Raw genomic sequence first — 15,074 nt, forward strand, 5'->3', positions numbered from 1 at the left:
GGATGATGGAGACGATGACGAAGCTAGCCCTAGTGGCCACTAGCCCCCCTTGTTCTTTATTTCTCCCCATTGCCCCCTCCCAATGTTTTAATTTGGCGCACCGCAGACGGTGCATTGTTTTAGTGTGGGGGGTGTGTAAGAGGCAAAGGGATGTTTGTTTTTTTTATAGTTTGGGGGAAGGCTTGTCATCATGCTAGTGTGGGGGGGATTTCATTGTAGGTGGTAGAGCTCTCATGGTTGGGTTGGCTTTATCATGTTTTGATGTTGATTTATCTTCTTGATTGTGATGATGATGTTCCTGGGTGATTTTGATAATTTTTTGCTAATGAATTTTCAAGTGTTTTTGTAGGTGATGGCGCTCCCATGAAAAAAAAAAACCAAACTCCCGATAGTCCAAACTTCCCTTAATCCAAATTTCGTTTAGTTTATTTTATTTTATTTCTATTTCTTCATTTTGTTTAAATTCTTAATTTCTTTCTTTGATTTTTAACTTTTTTATTTTATTTTTGTTTCATCTCAGTCGTTTCTTTCATTTTGGCTCACTTTTCAAGCTTGGAAATGGAGATAAAGGAAGTCAAAGGGCAAATCGAGCCCCCTCGATGAGATTGCATAATTTATCTTGTCTTCATTTCAAGCGGCATTTGGTGAGACCTTTCCTCTCTTTTATTTTTTTTTCCTTGGGTGTTTAGCTTAGGTTTAGCTTAGGAAGAAGTTGAATGGTTCGAGGATGTTTGCTTTTGGTTCTATGGAACCTGGGATTGTTGACGTTGTTATCGAACGATCACTTGTATGACGATTGGGATTTAATTGAATTATATGCCTCGTATGTGAACCTTTTTTTATTTCTTCCTCTTTCTTTTGTTTTGTTTTCCCCTTTAGGTGTTACAAGCATAATTATGACAATTTGAAATGATTTTTGATGTGTAATTTTCTCATTCTTTTGGATTGGTTTTCCTCGATGTGTCTTTGAATGCTTATCTTCCTAGTTGATGAGGGTTTACACGGTTTGAGAATGCTTTGGGTTTAATTAGACACATTGTAAGCTAAGGTAGCCCGGTTTAGAACTTTTGAGGATGTTTGAACCCCTAGTTAACGGGAAAGTGGTAAGATGGTGTTGCTCTCTATGGTGGATAGGATTCCCTTGGTTAGAATTTGTTATATTTCTTATCCCGTATGAGCGTCATTTGTTCTAGCCTTCATCATTCTTGTGAGCGGAATTTAGGATCCTTAACTATGCATGTTTTAATCTTTGTGTTGGCGTCTAGCTCCCAAGATCGTGACCATTTAACTCTAGAGGAGGAAGAGGGCATTTCTTCTCATTTTTCTTTGTGTTTTGTTACAAATTTGGTTTCCATTTTTTTACATTCACCCTCTTGCTAACCAATTTGAGCCTTATTTCCCCTTTCTTGACTTAGCCATATTACAAACCTATCGGCTATGTTCTACCAACTCCTGTAGTTAGTGAAGCATTGGCTTGTGAGGTTCGAGTTTGATAATGTTGAAATTAAGCAAGAAAGTTGTGTAATTTGGTTCAAATAAGGTTTTGAAAGGTTATTCATGAAAAGAGTACGCAAAAAGGCTTGGCAAGAAAGTTGAAACTCATGAAAACCAAGCAAAAAAAAAAATGAAAAAGATTGAAGTAATGTGTTCTGGTTTGTTTTAAAAGGTTGTGAGTTTGAGAATAGGTTCAATTCTTAGGATGTTCTTAAGAGATGGCCACTCTTACACTTCACTTAGGAATTGCCACCAAAATTTTCAAATTATTTCCCAACCATAACCCCTAGCCATGACATTACAACCCTACTTAAGACCCTTGGATTCTAGAGGGGCGTGGTCAAAGAACGGAGGAGGGAGATAGACTTCAACCCTATGGAGAGAGTATGCATAGTTGAGATGTCGGGATGACCTTATGATTCCACATAAAATTTTCTTTTTCCGATTGCCTCGAGGAACCATGAGGAGCTAGCTAGGGGATGGATTGAAGCTAGTGGAGAGAACGCGGACCGTCTTGGTTGGGGCTAGGGCAGAGAATGAAATCATTAGTTCTCTACGCTTAGCTTAGGTTTGTGTTTTTCAACCTTGAGCATCTTGGAACGTGTTTTCCCTCTTGAATTGAGAAAGATAAGTATTCTTTGGTGCATTTATTTGCAAATGAGTCCAAATTGAGCATTCCATTACCTTGAGGCTTGATTGGTTTTGCTAAAACCTTGTCATGTTATGTTTGTTGTGTTTGTCTTTTTGTTTCGGTTTTCCTTGCTTGAGGACAAGCAAGAGACAAGTGTGGGGATTTTGATGAATGGCATTTATGCCACTCTTTTATCCTTTTTCTCTAAGGATTCTCCCCTCATTTGCACTTGTTTGGCCGTTTTTCTAAGCATTTTTACTTAGTTTTGCTTCCTCTTTTCTTTTCTCCTTTATCTTCTCTTTTCTTAGTCTTCTCGCTTTATTTTTATTTAAATTTCCATGCTTTTGTCTTTTAGGTATTATGTGTCGAAAGGAAGAGAATATCAAGAAGCCAAGCTAACTGTTGTGCAGGCGCGCATGTTTGGCTGTGCGGGTGCGCAACTCTGTCAGAACCCGCGCAGCCAGACTGAAGAAACAGAGCCTAACTAGAGAGTTTGCGCGACTTTCTGTGCGGTTTCTGTGCGGGCGTACAACCTGATGCGCGGGCGCGCAGGCCTACTGTGCGGGCGCGCTTATTTTCTCGTACCCTCAAAGTTGCGGCCGCGCACTACGCTGAGAGGGCGCACACACCTACTGCGCAGGCGCGCATGTGTCGTGTGCGGGCGCGCACGGTTAGGTTTCTGATTTATTTGCGCCTTGTTTTCCAAGTCTCTTTCTTTTGGGGGGAGCCACATATATATAGACAAGACTCTTTGTAATAGAGGACACTTAGTACTAATTCCATAGAACATTAGCCTAATCTAGAGAGAGAAAATAGATTGTTATTCAAGCATCCTTTATAGTATTCAACTTTGCTCAAGTTTTAATCTTCCATCAATCAAGCAAGTATCCAAGTTTTCATCTTTCTTTAATCCTTTCTTTAGTAATCTCTTCTCCTTTCCTTTAGTATTATTTATTTGTTTTATTGTTACTTATTCTTGTCAATCTTATTAGCTTATTTAGTTGTTATTGATTTCATTAATTTTAATCATGTTTTGTTTTGAGTTTCTTGAGTTTATTTCTAGTTTTGATATTATGTTTAATCTCCCTTCTCTAGGCTAAACTTTTAGCTAGGGGAAGGGGGTGGAAGATATGATTTGATATTGGATAAATGATGATGGTTAGATTGAACTTATGCCATATATTGATGAAAGACATGATTTTTATTAGCTTGGGATTATTGTTGCACTCTATTTGATGTTTTCTAGTTTAAATGCATGAAAGTGATTTGAACTAGATTAGGATCATCTCTATTTTAATGATTGCATGAGAATGAGTTATTAAAGTTGAGTTTTTATGGATTATGCTCTTTATTCTCTTGATTTGATTGTAACTAATAGGATGCATGAGAATGATCCTTATTAGTGTAGACCTCTTTCATTGATTTGCCTAGACTATTGCATGAGAATGAGTTGTTTAGGTAGAATCTTGTGTTCTTTGGCATATGTTTCATGATAATCACCATTATTCTCCTCTTTCTAATCATATTGGACACCCCCGTATCCCTAGCGTCATTTTCTATTGATTATAATCATCATCTTCTTGCTTATTTGTAGTTTTAGTGTTCTTACTCAACAAAACCAACAAAAACAATCCCCCTTTCACTGTTGCATTAGTGATATTTTATGTTGAATTAGCGTGCTTCCCTAGTGGTTCGACCCTTTACTTACCACTAACTAGTTTAGTGTAGGTTTAGGTATTATAAATGATTAAATTGGTTAGGGTAGTAGCTTAACGACCTATCTATCCGCGATCAATGCTATTTTCGAGGGTTTTTTCGTTTTACGAAAATTTTTAAATCTTTCTAACTTTGAAAATTAATTGCATATTTATGGTGGTTATGTAATTGGTTCAATACATATTTTGTATGAAATTTTAAACCTCTTTAGGCATGATTACTTGGTAGTAATTTGTGCTTGAATGCTTGGTTTTATTTTTTTCCCATAATTGCAAACTAATTGCATTAAGTGTGAAATTGTTGTTCTTTGAGGCTTCCAAGTATTAAAGATTCAATCTTTAATTATGTTAAGTGATTGAAACTTTATATTACTAAATTCCATGAATTTTTATTAAACTTTGTTGATTTAATCATTTTTTAGTTGATTGGAATCATAAAGTTTGAAACTTTGTGATAGAAAAATTGTTTATCTTCATATTGGAAGATATAATTTTTTCAAGGATTCACAAGTATTAAAGGTGGAATCTTTATTGAACTTATGTTCATTTTTCCAACTCCCTCTTATTTTGTTGAAAACTCAAGATTAATTTAAATTAATTAAATTAATAGTGAGTAATTGCCCTATTATTTTTGTTGCACCAAGTTAAACCAATTTAATTAAAGATTGGTTCTTAGGAATTATTTTGGTTACATGCACTTTAAAAATTTTATTTTAAGTTAGACTTGTTTAAATTTTCAGTTTTACTCAATGAATTAATTCTAAAATTAATTTAGAATTGATTAGAGATGTCACACAAAATCGAGAATTAATTCCAAGGCACAAGCACGCAAACCAAGGCACAATAGCCATGTGCATCCCTCGGCCAGCTGGGCTGCCGAGGGACGAGGCTGCTGTGCTTGGTGCGTATGGTGCTAGGAGTGTGCCAGGAGCTGTGTGCTGACTTGGTGCATAGGGGTGTGCGAGATAATGTTAGGCGTAGAAGCAGTGCTAGGCAACTGTAGCTAGATGCGCATCTAGTGCGCGCTGCCATGCAGCGCCCAGCAGCATCATAGCATGCAAGGCCGAGGATGCTAGGCAAGCGCTCAGCACTTGCGTGCGTGTGAGTGCTCAAGGCTACTAGCCTTGGGTAGTCGATGCACTTTTCTCTCTTTTTTAATTTTGCTTTTTAGCCGTTTTGTTTATTTTAATTAATTTTAATTATTTTAATTAAAATTTTGGAGGCTAGGCCTTGGGTTTTGAGCGGCATTGACAAAATTTATTTTGACAAATTTTGGGATTTAGCGGCTTAATTAATTGGATAAGTTAAGTTGGATGCGGGATTTAGTGGGAGCTTTATATGTTAATTGTGCTTATTTACATAACCGGTTAAAACAACTTTGACTAGTTTTAATTAGGCGTGTTAATTGGATTAACCATCTAGATTAGTTAGTAGTTCACGTGTGTTTTTGCATTGTTACTTTTTTATCGTTGTAAAATGCATGGGCCATTCACAAATAGTGAATGGATGAATGAAATGTATATTCTCTCATAGGTTTTATTAAATGGCAACTAGTGGGGCCCGATTAGGATAGAAAATACAGATTGCGATCCGTGATGTATTTTTGTAAATCTAAATACGGTGTGCATACCGTTGAGTATTTTTGTACCTTAATATTTAGATTAGTCCTAGTCGTATATACTAGAAGTTGCATTTAATTATGGTCAAGTCTTGAAGATGGATGTTCTTAGAAGACGTAGCCATGAAGTTTCAATGAAGTCCTTTTGAAGATTTGAAGATCTCATCAAGGGGTCATGCTAGTTGCCAAATGCATATATATTTATGTTTTTCAATATCTTTTTTTATATATATATATATGTATATATATATATATATATATATATATATATATATATATATATATATATATATATATGTTAATGTATATGAATTATATGTTAGATGCATGTTTAGGATTTCAATGTTGTGATGATTAATTAAGTTCACTTAAATCAACCAACATAGAAACCCTAGGTCCCTAAATATTGAGTAAAACTTGCCATTCCAAAAGGCGAACGAGGGCAGTGGTGGGCTACGACAAAGCGAGGCATCACTACCTCTCCTAGGAAGTAAGGCATACCGGGTATGCAAGTTGGTTTTGGTTGTACTTAACGACATGAGTGATGGAGTCCTAACATGTCGTGGCAAAGTGACACTAGTAGAAAAATGGTAATTGGCACCGAGCCATGGCCACCAGTTTTAGAAAACCGATGGGAAAGAAAAGGGGAAAAACGGGCGCGATTTTGAGGGAAGAGTATTGCCACCGGTTTAAAACGAACCGGTGGGAAAATATTAATCCCACTGGTTTGAACCGGTGGCTTTGTTAAAAAAAAAAAACGCGCTCATATGAATAGGCCAAAACCCTAGCCTCTCATGCATCGCCTCCCTCCTCCTCCTCTCTTCTCTCTCTCTCTTCTTTCTCCTCTGCTTCTCTTTCCTCAACTAGCTAGATCTCTCTGCTTCTCTCTCATTATCAACAACCATCATCGCCGCCGCCCCTTCTCTCATCTGCTTCTCTTTCGTTCTCTCATTAGGGCTCAGTTGCAAAATCGAAAATCTCCCCTAAAAACATAAAACTCCGGAGAAAGCTCAACAACGGCGGACGGAGGCGACATGGAAATCTCTCTTGACAAACTCCCTAGCAAACACCTCGAAATCATCGAAGAATTCAGCGTCGAACGCTTCTCATCTTACATTATCTCTCCTCCATCTTTACAATTGCTTAATTTGACCTAATTTTTCTGTAATTTTTGTTGATTTTGATTTTAAATTATGGAATATTTTCAGCGACATCGAATACGAAGAGAAATCAGTGAACTTGATTCGGACTTTGCTTGGGCGTTGGAGAGAGATGCGAAGAAGCAGAAGAAGACGAAGGAATCATCAGCGCCCTCCACATTGCAAGGGGTGATTGAGAATTTGAGATTGGCTTATCAAGAGCTCTCTATTATCATTGATTTAATTAACACTGTAAGCTCCTTTTTCTACGAATTACACTGATTTTATTTAATTATTTACTTATTTTTTTTCTGGTTGTTATGCTGTATAATCATGCCTAGAAGTAGTATATATATATATATATATATATATATATATATATATATATATATATATATATATATATATATATATATATATATATATATATATATATATATATATAGCTTTGGTACCATTAATTATTGTTGCGTTTTGTGGTTGTTTTCAAGTATTAATTGTACTCTAATGTTCACGAATTTGCTGCTCTAATTGCTGTAGTTGTTCAGTGGGTTTACAGCCTCATTTAGTCTTGTTTTAGTTTGTTTAATTTCTGTGCCTAATATGGTATAGCATCATGTTAGATATATCTCTAAGTTAAAATATCATGTTTTGGGTAAGTTTCGATATGATTATGAGCCTAAACCTAAGCAAAAGTACTACTGTCAGGTTAATTAATGAACTGTGTGAATTGAGTGGTTTTAACTGATTTATTTCATAATTTTTATGCCTAATCTTGTGCCTATCATGACCTATTATGTTTTTAGAGTATGTATGTTAATGGGTTAAGGTTGATTATGGATTTAAGGTTGGTTGTAAACAATTTTGTTATGCAATATGCTGCTAGAATCTTACTAGGGGCTGCTATTTTTTAGCATGTTAAAGACATGAATTTAAGCCATAATTCTAAGTACTAGGTGTTCACAACCCATAATTTGGTTTTATTTTTGAAGTATAATCATTCAATTTTTAATTGCAAGTGTTCAAGATGCACGATGAAAGTATTGTAGAATGAGGATCCAATTTGAGCTTGAATATCATTTTTTTTTTTTTTTAAGCCTAAAAGTAAATTTCCCTGCTTTCCTTGAGCCTTTTCATTGTCATTGCATCTTATTCACAGTTGAGCTCTTGGACATGAAGTTAGCCCTTCTCTTTGGAGAGAATTGATAATTGGATGATCATTTGAGCTTGAACATGGTGTTAATTTAATGGAATTTTTTTTTGTAGCTTTATTAATGAAATTTGCTATCTAACATCGTGGCCGTTATTAATGTTGCTCACCCCAAAGATGGGTGACCACCAGCTCATATTAGGTTGAACAATTTTATAAGATTATAATTGGAGCTAGTTTGCTAATATTTTTTGAGGGACTTTGCCATCTCTTTTGCATTATTACCCCAAAATTGACATTTTTAGTTCTTGATAAGCTGCTGAGTATTCTTTCATTGACTTAAAAAAAACGTATGGAAATTCATATGCAAGTATTGGCGGATACTTTGTTATATCCTAGTTGAATTTGGCTTTCAAATAACTGTGTTATTACCTTAATTTTAATTAAGGTGAATTATTTGGCATTTAAGTACGTGTGAGTTGTGACTATATCAGCAATTTGTTAGAACCTTTTTACCGTTTGGTTCTGGCATTTAAGAGAGTTGTAGAGAGAAATATTGCATGCTCTTGGTTTCTATTGCTCAGGCTGATTACTTGTTTGTTTGCTTGGACAGCCAGGTTGGTTCTTGCTTTGGGGGCTAAACCAAAGCTCGACATGGTACCAAGGGTTGTAGAATATGCTCTGCCATTTTCCACTTTTGAGGATACATGTGTAAGTATTTGAGGTATTAAATTGATTGCTTTATTTGTTAGGTATTTGTACTTACCTTGATGTTGGCGTGGGGGATTACCCCTATATATATTTGACTCTTTGACTATATGACTACTTACAGTGGATTGGGTTGACTATAAGGAAAGCAAAACACAAAATTCCAGTTACTATTGACACTTTAATTCTAGTTGAAATTTACAATGTAGAGAAAAATAATTATAAATTGCTCTGTGGATTCTCTTGTTACATCAGATACTGTAATTGAACAAGAAACTACCTATCGGAAGGAGTGCATCTGGAGAATCTAGACTTGGAGGATAATTATTGTGTCTTGTCTTTCCTGATATGTTTTTTTGAACCTTCATTACTTGCCTAGCATTATGATATCCTTGCTTATTTGGTTAATTATTTGTTGTGTAGATTAATCTCTTGCCTACAACATATTTCTATTCTTGCTCTTTTCTCATTGTATTACTTGGCTATTACTCTCTTGTCTGCCTCCATTTTTTATATGTCCTGTAATTTGGATGTCTGCTTCCATCTCTTATACTAAATATGCAATCCTTGTAAATAGAAGCCATATTTTATTTGTTTTATAATCTGCATAAGTTTGTTTGTTTCTTGAGGTTGGGTTGTCTCACAAGGTTCTCTATGGAATGCATGTATGTTTTTCCTGTGCTGGTAAATTTTTCACCATGTATATTTTCAATTCTAATATATTGCTCTTATAAAGTTCCCATAACACTCATATTGATGGTACTTGGCCTGTGGACATTTTAAAATCATGTAGTATGATCACTTCTGGTTTGTGTGCTTAAAGTTGTGCATTTTCACCTTGCTCTCTACATGTTGTAGAACTACAGGAAAAATGAGGAGACTGCGGTTGAGAAGATAAAGGAGCCTATTTTTGATGAGATCACTCATGCCTTAATCGGACGCTATGGGTTGAATTTCACTAGACAAGATATATCTTCTCTCCGGTTTTAATGCAAGCAGGTGTGTGTTCATGTGAAATCATAATTTATTAGATGTATAGTAGATATCTCTTCTTCTTCTTCTTCTTTTTTTTTTTTTTTTACTTTTTCTTTTTTTTTTCTCTATTTGTGTGACAACTTGCTTTTGTTATAGCATGAAGCATCATTGCTAGACATAACTAATCAAGCTTGTGGTCCCTTTGTTGCATTCATCATTGCTAGACTAGACATGGACTTATAGTTCTCCCTTTGTTGCATTCATCCTTGTATTTTTTCATTTTCTATGGTTATTTTCTTGTGAATGATGCATTGAATATTAGAACTATAAGTGGCATTAGATGTAGGTGGCCTGGCAAGCTGCAGCTATTGCTGCCCTGCCGAGGCTGCTGCTGCAGGTGGCCTAGCAAGGCTGTAGCTGCTGCTGCCCTACCGAGGCTGCTGCTGCATATGGCCTAGCAAGGAACTTTGATCCTCTTGTATTAAAAAATTGTCTTATTCTATTTGTTAAGATTCGCGTTTTTAAATTATATAATCTTCATTAACTAATCTCAATTTCTATTGCTTTCTTGATTTGCAGGTTCTAGAATTTCATCTAAGAAGTTCAATTTTTTACTAAGATATGGGGCTTCTTTTGTGCTAGTGTTCTGCTTCTGTGCTGCTCCTTATGTGTTGTTGTTCTGCACTTCTGCTACTGTGTAGCTGCATATGTTTGTAACCTTGTAATTTATTTTAATTTTTTAGACAAAAATTGTAATATTACAACATTTTTTTTTTATGAAAATATGTAAGTTTATATATATGTTAGTGTTTATTTATCAATTTAAGTGAAAAAATGCAAAAAAAAAAAAAAAAAAAAAATTTAATTTTTTTTAGCCATTATTGCCACCGGTTTTGAACAGGAACCGGTGACAATAACCCCTTTAAAAAAACCCGGGAATGGTTATTAACCGGTGGCAATACTTGTTTTTGCCACCGGTTTAGAACCGGTGGCTTTTTAGAGGAGTATTGCCACCCCCCAAATGCCCAACGGTTCAAAACCGGTGGCATAGAGGGGTTTTGAACCGGTGGCCTTTTGTGTTTTTCTACTAGTGTGAAAAAATTGTTGAGAGAGCATTAGATGCGACAATTTATTCAACCAAGAGTGGCTTGGAGCCATTAGCAAAGCGTTGCTTACCTTGGAAGATAGAGTGTTAAGACAAGCCAAAGCATGCTTAACCACTCTTTGTTTCTTTGGATCTTGGAATCCGTTTATTCTCGCCAAATGGGGACAATTTTGATGCGTGGATAAGACGTTTAATAAAATTGAAAATTTTCATGAATACCTTTTAATTTTCAAACTTATTATGTTATTTACTTGATAAATGGTTATACTTTGCACTTATTTTTGTAGAATTCCAAATCAAACTGTATTGTTTTCCATGATTGGTAATGGAAATCTTTGAGAATGGTTCTCAAAGAAAAGTAAAGCATTTCTAAAATACAATTCTCATAAATGACTTTTATAACAAAGTTCGAAAGGACAGCTGGACATCATGTATTCAAAATAATAGGTAGTTTTGATAAAACATGAAGTATTGAGTTGCAAACTCAAAATTGTCAATATTGACAACCAACATATCTTTTCGTTTAATACATAGATGAGTAGGACTCATTGATGTAGTCATTCAAGCGTCAATTAAAGGAAAAAATGGAACTTTGTTTTACAGCGCATTAGATGCTTAATTATGCCTAACAAAGTTTAAAAGTAAAAGACTCTTAAAGCAATGGTTCTTAAAAGATTATGAGATGGAGTATGATAAGAAATAAAGGAAACAAGGAACGAAGAAAAGGAAAAAGATTCCATTTCAACTCATGAGTTCACATTATTGTAGTTAACTTAGCAATTCGTTATCTTTACAAGTATCAGATACTGCTTGAATGTTCCACTTTGAGAGTGAGCTCAAACTATTGAAGATAAGCTATGTCATCCACTTACAAGCTAAGAATGAAGCAAGTGGTGCTACATCAGTTGTAAGGTCGTATGCTTTGTTTAAAGACCTTTAAGCTAAGGCTGGAACAAATAAATGGTTATTGTGTTCCATAATCAGCAATTGATCCGTTTACACACGGAAATACTCACATTCAAAGCAATAGTTGCAAATTTATTTGAATGGCATGGTTGTCTAAACAATGAGTTGCTTGATTATAAACAAACATTATCTTAACATGATAAACTAGCAAAAGCTCAAATTCATGGGCATGATTTGCGTTCCGAACATCTTTAGCAATGTCAGATCGATAAGAACGTACTCAAGGCTCTATTAGATAGGCTCTTGATAGTTGATCGATTCGTAATCGTTCTAAGACAAGCAAGTCTTACTTGTTGAAACCGACAAAGTAAAGAGCTCTTATTCTTGGTATAGATAATTGACTCCGAAAGCTAAAGAGGATTCATTTACTTCAACGTTTCACAAAGAATTTGAAAGAATATGGTTATATTCATCAAATGTGAAAAAACTTGACCTTGAATAGTTTAAGAGATCAGTGAAGTACAGATTCAACTTGGCAAGATATCAAAACGTCTAGATTAGATCGAGCAATGTTTGCTTGAGCCAAGCATGACCATCACAAAGTTATGAAATTTAAATTTTCATAGTGTGTCTTCATAGAGACCTCGATGCCATTGAAAATGACTCCAACAATGATGGATCACATCCCTTCCTATAAAGTTCTTAAGATTTGCACGAAGGACTAATGTTACACTAAACAAAATGTCGAAGCTAAGAAAGGACGCCATATTCAGTTATGGATAGAATTATCTTCTAAATGTCTTTTAAAGTATATGTCTAAAACTCTTAGCCACAGTGGGAGTTCATTGGCTCAGTGGGAGTTAAGTGACTCAGTGGAAGCTGACCAGCTTAGCAAGAGCAAGGTGGTTGAGTGGGAGCTTAATGGCTCATTAAAGGCTAAGATAGCTTAAGTGGGAGCTAACTGTTTGTTTCATCACAACGAACTTTTACCCAAATGCAATATACATGTCTCTTTGTAAGCATTCAAGTGAGACAATGGGCATTACCTCCACAACCTAATTGAGAACATAGTGTTTGTTGCTCTAAGTGGTGTCTTTCTGGAAAGTAACACGTTTCCAAAACGACAAGTGGGAGGAAAATGAACTCGATGACAATCGAGCTTAGCAACAAACTAGAAATGAGAATCTCGGAAGACCTTAAAAGGGCTTCGTGAGAATGCTTGATCAAGAATACTCAAAAGGACTTTACAAGTGCCTTAAAAGAGAATTCATTACTCACAAAACATCAAAAATGTTGGAGTAAGATCAACATAATAAAAGGGCTTTGGAAGTGCCTTGAAACTCAGTGTTGATGCAATAACCCCGTGTAGGTATAGAATTCACCTAAGGCTTGGGTTGAATCTTATAAATTTTCTATTAAGTTAGAAATAAACCTAAGACTTACAAGCATATTATTTATTATTAGATAGTAAAGGAATAATGTCTTGTAAGATAGCTACGACAAATCAAAATTCCGAATAATGGTTAGAGGCCATAAAAATCCGAGATAGACTTCATGTTTGATAATCATGTTTGAAACTTCATTAATTTGCATAAAGGGTTAAAGACCCATCGATTGCAAATAAGTTTTCAAGTAGAAAACTAACAAATGTTGAAATGTATATGCATACATAGCTAGATTGGTTGAAAAGGATACAATTAAATTGACGGAGTTGATTTTAATTAAAAATCTATTCACCAATCGGAATGCTAAAGTCTTTTCGTGATTGTTTTAGCAAAATTGCTCATATGAAATATGGCAAAATAGATACCAAAACCGCCTTCCTAAAATAGGATTTTAGAAGTGACTATGCTAGCTTAAGGAATCCGTTATGGGATTTAAGGAAGCATTGCATATAGGAATTGGAATGTGTTTTCTCATAAAGTTAATAAGAGGATTGACTTATGGAGAAACATACAAATTCTTATGAATAAGAAGTTTAGTGGGAGCAAAATTAAATTTTATAAAGGTCCAATAAGAAGTCTATGAACTCAGTTGTGAAATAACTATCCAATGCTGAATGCTTAGATTTGAAAGTATTTTTGACAATGGACCAAACAAAAGACGATAATTAGTTTGTATTGGGTATTAAGTTCTAATGTATAGACTTGATTAAATGTTTAAACGTGTAAAGGAGTTTACCGTGTTAAACATGAATGGAAGGACTTTGAAAGACTTTCAACCTGTATGTATAAAACTGAGTAAATGTTTGAACTAAGTATGAGCTTGCTAAGTCAAACATGAAAGACTCTAATAAAGACTTTCTACCTTATCACACAACAAACTGTTTAGGAAAGACTCAATGAAATTGAATGAGCTAAAATGACAAATTGATGGAATAAGAATTACTCTGCAATTTAATCCATCATATACGCTGTGATATGAAATTGTCGCAGGACTTACTTTCTTAGAGTATGTAAAGTATGTATGTAGTACCAATCAACTTGAATCTATGTAATAGATCGTTAGATTATGGCCAAGAACATCCAAAGTACTTGGATAAGTAACAAGATGAGTTCTTGACTTGTGGAAACAAATACAATTTGAGAATTGATATTGCAAGCACAAGCCTTAACAAGGATTAGATCCTTAACAAGGAAGCCATTTATAAGCACGAGCTAACAATAAGTCGTGGCTTGAGAATGGTAACATGGACGTGGATCCATGTGTAATGTGCAGGAATTTAAGGAAAATTTCCATGATCACAAGTGATTAGGGTATCCCAAATCATTGTGAGCGGTTTGGAATGAAACCCAAGCAAAGCATCGTCAGGAAGTCTACTAAAATAAATGTTGAGAATATTATTGCCTTATTGGCGATAATAAAGAAGATGTTCTATGGAAACTTCGTTGCTGAACGTTAATGATTGTACGTTGTCAAGTTGAAGGTCTCAATCATGAAAATGAGTGACAGCCATCACTTGGACAATAAATCCTAAATCACAAATAATCCATGACACTCTCAAATTTTATCATCTCATTATGAAAGTGATCAGTAATGAAGATGCTAAGATTAGCAAAGCAGTTATAACTAAACCTATGAAATAAGTGATTGACAACATTCACAATTGCATGAATGAAATCAAGCATATTAGATATGGGTGTGATTTCTATAGATGTTTTATAAAGAGTGATACTCTTAAACATTCGGAAAAACCATTTATCATGAGATGAACCATTCAGGTTTTGGAATAATTAAAAATTTCATGCAATTTTTTATCACTCCGTTTGCTATTTAATTGTGGTTTAGAATTAAATAATGAGTCCATTCGATTCTTGGATTATTCAAAATAGGGTATCAAGACCAGTCTTGGTAAGGAAACACCTATTATGTGAACGTTCAATATTATAATCGAAAATTATCTCTAATCGAGGTCATTTAAACGATGGGCGATTAATCACTAGTTGAGACCTTCAAGGACACGATTGTCATGAATCATTTGCACAGGTATTGGCTATCGGAACCTATTTCCTTGACCATGAGTATTGTGAGTTCTCTTGTTTGAGTACTTGTCCGCATTGATGCTGTCAAACGTCTGTCGTAATAGGGGATTATAACGGCAACACTCGGGCGGCTAGGTCCTCTCATTAAGAG

General features: G+C 35.0%; 1 long non-coding RNA gene across 1 annotated transcript; it reads left to right on the forward strand.

Moving 5' to 3' along the window:
• The first annotated feature begins 6,082 nt into the window (after positions 1 to 6,082).
• Positions 6,083 to 10,219, forward strand: LOC110709373. The gene is made up of 4 exons (XR_002508922.1): positions 6,083 to 6,849; positions 8,361 to 8,458; positions 9,314 to 9,454; positions 10,010 to 10,219. It is a non-coding gene; the product is annotated as an uncharacterized LOC110709373 (long non-coding RNA).
• The last annotated feature ends 4,855 nt before the right edge of the window (positions 10,220 to 15,074 follow it).

The sequence above is a fragment of the Chenopodium quinoa genome, unplaced genomic scaffold, assembly GCF_001683475.1.
Source record: "Chenopodium quinoa cultivar QQ74 unplaced genomic scaffold, ASM168347v1, whole genome shotgun sequence".
Taxonomy (NCBI): domain Eukaryota; kingdom Viridiplantae; phylum Streptophyta; class Magnoliopsida; order Caryophyllales; family Amaranthaceae; genus Chenopodium; species Chenopodium quinoa.